This window comes from Pagrus pagrus (genome assembly GCF_965226575.1).
Source record: "Pagrus pagrus genome assembly, chromosome: 11".
In the NCBI taxonomy this organism is placed as follows: domain Eukaryota; kingdom Metazoa; phylum Chordata; class Actinopteri; order Spariformes; family Sparidae; genus Pagrus; species Pagrus pagrus.
The window spans coordinates 19,640,843-19,646,842 of record NC_140195.1 but is presented as its reverse complement, the minus strand read 5'-3'; positions in this window follow the sequence as shown (position 1 = coordinate 19,646,842).

Here is a 6,000-nt window from a genome sequence, read left to right as displayed (position 1 = left end):
AAAGGCCACGTCCATCTTGGCCGACCCATCCCGCTCCTTGCACCAGGCATTCCTTTTTCTGCCTCCGGGTTGGAGGTGTAGGGGCCCTTGGTTAGGGAGCTCCAGAGCTCAAGGCTCCTTCACTCCAACTTTTATCAGTACTTTTTTACTCATTGCACTTGGTAAATTAATGTTTCCTGTAACTTGTTGTTTATAGCGTCTTTGTTGTCGCCGTGTGTACAGTATGATTCTCCCATGTTTTTTTATGTGTTTTTTATGCTGCAGGAGAATTGCCCTCTGGGGACAATAAAGATTTATTGAATTGAATTGCTTTTTCTTGTGAATTATTAGATTATTTTACCCTTTTCAGGCTTCTAAAAAATAGGGGGAAAACACAGCTCACCCTGTATCATACTAAAACATCCATCCAAGAGGGTTAGGGTTAATAAGAAATGTCATCGTAATTGGGCAAAATTTGAGGATTAACCTTTTTTGCAATTATATAATGTTAAGAAATGTAACATGAAGATAAAACATTAAAATAGATGTTACACAGGTTTTCCTTTTCTTCTTCTTCTTCTCTCCCCTGTATTAGTATGCATGCATGTGGGTGTGAGTGTATACTGTATATATACATATATATGTATGTGTGTACCCAGTGAGGGTGGGGGCACATATGACCTGCTCCACTTTTATTTTGATTTATAAGGCTGGTGGAGAGCATCATCACAGAATCGCTTCATCTTCTCTCCTTTATTACACCACATTTGTTTTCATTTTACTCCCAAGGCCTGGCTGAATACATTACACATTTCCCATGGGGCCGCGGGGGCCAGCTCCTCCGCCACGGGAGACAATGGGATGACGGGGAGGGATTTCTCAGCATGCTTCATCATTAGAGGCATTAGCATTATTTTGACTTCAAAACATAATCACAGGATTATCATTATTTTCAGTATTAGCGGGATAAGTAGACACATTTGTGGGGGCGTCGGTCAAGCGTATTTGGTCGTCATAGCAAAAGTAATAATTGCTCGAGCCAATAAGAGATTATTAGAGACATTAAAGTGTCAGAAGGGACCTCTCTGAAGAGCAAAATGCTAAAAATGCATTTCTAATAAAAAAATATCCAACTAAGAGTCATACCAAATGTATAATAATGACATTGGTCTGCACCGGAGAACGTTTCACAATGATGGCTCTTTTTTATTGCCTATTCTTTTCTATTGTCCCGACATTTCTTTCATTCTCAGTGGAAAATGCAATATTTCAAGAGTGTTTCTGCGTTAAAATGCATTTTTATGATATCTCTAGCAAGAAATCCAATGTTAAATTTTCATAATCTTGGTTCAGTGAATGTGTACGATGTTCACCTTAATCCTTTTTTTAGTTCTTACAAATATTTTTTCAGGTCTTGCCAAAAAACAGTTAAAACGAAATGTAGTCCATTGCAACCAGCATAGCAACAAACATGCATTTCAACTGTTTTCTGGCAAGACCTGAAAAATATTTGTGCCAGCAAACTAAAGAGCATACACATTTACCGAATGAAGATTATGAAAATTAAATATACATGTCTTGCTAGAAATAATAATAATGCAGAAACAATCTATTGCATTTCCCACTTGGAATTAAATAAATGCCATGTTTTGCTTGTTTTATTCGTTTGTTTAGCAGACAGAAACTTGACAGTCACATGACATGGACGCAGGAAAAGAATAGGCTCCAAAAAAAGTATCTTACAATATTATTATTGTGAAACTAAAACAAATTTGGGCCTGGCCCAATGTAGCTATTACACATGTTGATACGAGACTGGGTTGTAGCCATAGCAACCAACACAGAAACAAGAAAAAAATTCATTTTGACAATTATCTGGCACAACCTGACAAAATATTTGGAAAAACTTACAAACTAAAGGTAATACACATTCACTGAACAGGATTCACTGGTAAAAATACTATTAAAACATGTTCTATGCAGAAATCTTCAGATGTTGATTTTCCACTGAGAATGAAGCGGAAAGGTAATTTTTTTCTTGACAGTCATATGACATGGACACAGGGCAACAGAAAAGAATAGGGGGAAAAACATATTTCACAATATTAGAGCCATTATTGTGATACATTTTGGGCTGTGGACCAATGTACACATAAATATAACAATAATGACTCTGTCTTTTCACTCCAGAAAGAAACTTTCCTTTCCAGCAGCAGAAAAAAACCATCCTGTCCTCTTTAGTGATGCAGTTTCTACCTCAGATCTCATTTTTGGTGATTTAGATGAAACACCCACCGCCACCACGCACACACACCCATAAACGCACATCCCTCCATAGGGCCTTACAGTCATTTGAGACATTTTTTTTATGCCTGAGGGTGAAGTGGGGCACAAAATCTGATTCGGTCTCAGGAAGATAACTAAGAGTAGAACATTACGGTGGAGATAATATGGCAATTGGGTTTAGCATACAGAGGTCACTGGCAGGTTAATGCACAATGTAATACATGATTGACTATGGGAGCCAGCGGGGGAGGGGCAGCGAGGTCAAGGGGTGGCGCTGAGACTTGTTTTGGGTCAGTCTGGAAACAATAAGAGCACGAGGTGGGAAATTATGGCCATTTATCATGTTTGTCATATGATTTCTGTGCTACGCTATAATTTGTTTCCTGGATGTTTTCCGCTCATTTAATATCTGTAAAATATATGTGCAGACATGTTGTCATATCCCCAAAAGAATTTGCTTTAATATTTTCTGTTCTGTTTAAGGTGTCACACCAGAGGTAGATATTGAATTTTAGAGAGGCAGTCATGCTAAAAAACTGCAGTCAACTATTAATACTTGCTGACACATCTTCATTTTTCTTCAAGTCAGCCATATTTTCCCTCTCCTTGCTTCCATTATGCAAGCATATCAGTTTGCTTTTGTTCATCTCCGTCTTCCATCTGCGAGCCTGTCGTTGGCGACAAAAGAAAAAGGCACAGGGAGGCCATAAAAACGGTCCGATTGCCTTATTTTAAGCTCTCAACATTTCCCACAACTCCCCTGTACAAGCTCTAACTTTCACTTACAGTCACACTGAACCGTCTTTTTTTCCACCCCATTCACATGTTCGACATTCACAGCCAGCAGTGAAACTGATAGCATCTACATCATTTCAAGGACATACAATAACACCCAGTAGCCCAGCCTTGTTACATGAATACATAGAGGAAAGGTTCCCAGCAACATTATTCCATGATTGAATTCCCAAGGACAAGAGGAAAAAAGAAAAAATGGGAAATGGAAAGGGAGGGGAGGGAGCAGGAGCAAGGTGTTTCTAGGGTTTGGTGTGGTGAGAATGCAACATAATACATATATAAATCACCAAAATATGGAAATACAATAACCTTGTATACATTCATTCTGAGCATACATGTATACGCAAACACCTGAACAGCCTTGCAAGTGTCAGACATGTCAGAAAGTGTGTGAAAGTAACAGATATTAGATCTTAAAAAGCTCACAGCTATAAGATCCCGTCGGGCTGCTGCGCTCGCTATAAGCAATGCAGTTGGACATGTAAATTGCATGGCCTTTTCACTCCTGGGGGTAAAATTACTCCTCACTGCTCACTGCACCCTGTATAATAACCCTCTGGATTCTCCCTGTCTGAGGGTTTGGGGGATAGCTGTCAATCAAATCAAAGCCAGACAGAATACATTTACATAGTTACACTACATTGCAACATCTGAGACACACTGAGAAGACAGATTTCATCAAAAAAGATCAGATTCGGACAGAGGAAATGTATGATACCATCAGATTTGATCATTTTGACCTAAACACACACAATGACACTAATTATGAGCTATTTCTATTGTTAGAAGGTGATTTCTGCTCGGCTGTAATCATGTTTCATTACAGAACTTATTGGACATTAGTAATAATGTTCAGATTGATTGGTGGATGATTAAAAACAGGACCAGGCTGCTGAGATCTTCAAGTGGAGAGCCCCACCCAGAGGTTATAAATGAGACTACACCCCGAGCAGAGCTCATACCAACCTATTGTATAAAGACGTGATTGGAAGAAGTGCATGGTTACCGCTGCCTGCTATAGTTTCACCATATAATAACTGTCTTGTTGTTTATTGAGATTTCTGAAGGTTTTGAATGAATCTAAGTACATTTACTCAAGTGCTGTACTTCAGTAAGTGTTGTAAAAAGTCAGATTTGAGTAAAAGTAAAGCTATTGTGCTAAATTATTACTTTTGTAACAGTGAAAGTCACCCAAAGAAATAGTGCTTTATCAAAAGACTTAAAGTATCTGGTATTAAATGTACTTAAGTATCTGAAGTACAAGTAAAAGTTAACTAATTATTGGCCAGGCTGACTATCGGGTCCAGTATTCAGCATTCAGTGTTTTTTTTTTATTGATTGCTCATAAAATTCACATTTTTTTTACTCTGATGCAGCATGCAATCTAAAGTAAAGTACATACCTCAAAATTGTACTAAAGTATGGTACTTGAGTAAATGTACTTCGTTACATCCCATCACTGACTTCAGTAAATCTTTCATTTATTCATTTTGCTGAGAATATTTTCCCTTAGGTAAGATGTTGAAAATACAGGATGTTTTCCTGTAATGGGATATTGTAAATTAGCTTTAGGACTACTTTTTTTATGGAACAGAACTAAATACTTGTGCAGCACAATAAAGGTGAATGTTTAATGGTGCTCACACTATTAAAAGATTACATTTGAAAATAATAAACAGAGTCTTTTCTGAATCAGTGTTCCTGTTACTTAGAATCAGCGGTGTAAAGTAACTAAGTACATCTACTCAAGTGCTGTACTTACTGTAAGTGCAATTAAGAGCTGTTTGCACTTAACTTTATTCCATTTTCTCCTACTTTATACTTTTACTTTATTACATGTCAGAGGAAAGTATTGTACTCTTTACCCCACATTTATTTGATAACTTTAGTTAATAGTAATTCAGATTGATAATACAAAATGTAATCAATAAACACATTTTTAGGTATGTATATGGAGATGACCAGTGAAGCTACCTGGCAGTATATCTAGGTAAAACATAAAACCCACCATTAACAGCTGCAACTTGTATGCATCAATAAACATAATTAAACAATAAAATACATGATTCTGGAATGTGCCATTCTGCATAATCAGTGTTTTACTTATATTTACTGATGCCAATACTTTTTGTACTTTTATTTAAGTCACATTCTGAATGCAGGACTTTTACTTGTATTTCAACAAAGTGGTGTTGCTACTCTAACTTAAGACACTTAAATTAAGATGTGAGTAGCCTCCTTCTGCCCAGAATATTCCACTGTCATCACTGTGAACAGTTTCATTGGAGCTCTTTTTTACTGAACAAACAGTTGTTATGAAAACTGTTTGGGCGACCCTTAATGAATCTGTTGCTTTATCCTGTACTGACTGGTACACCATGACACAGCACAGTAGACTGCGTGCGTTGGCAACACCTTATCAGGATCAGGTGGACTGAATCAGATAGACAGTCGGGTCTCAATGCAAAGAGAGCTCGGCCAGACTCATCTGAAATCTAATACATGCTGCTGTCTCGTGGAGAAACAAGATGTAATTGCGCAGACTATCTCATTAATGTGCCACTATCATGGCTTATTGATGCAGTGCTGTTGTTCATGCACTGAAGGACAAAAGTCAGATTTTATCTACAGAGGAAGAGAAGAGTGAGAAGCAACATGCAGAGACACACGTAAGCTACTGTCTGTTTAACTGTTCAATATAGAGACTAAAAAAAATGTATTTGATCTCCTACAGAGTAAAAAATAAAACTTGACAGAAGATGTAGACAGAAATTAAAGGTAAGAAGTAGAAAAAGAAAAGACAGATGTATAAAATGTCTAACAAATACACTCAAAGCTGACTCACAATGAAGGTATAAACAGTTTGTTCAACTTTTTTCTCCCTGTAATTACAATTTTGGGAGAACAACTCTTTTTATAAGAATGTGATCATCTCTCTCT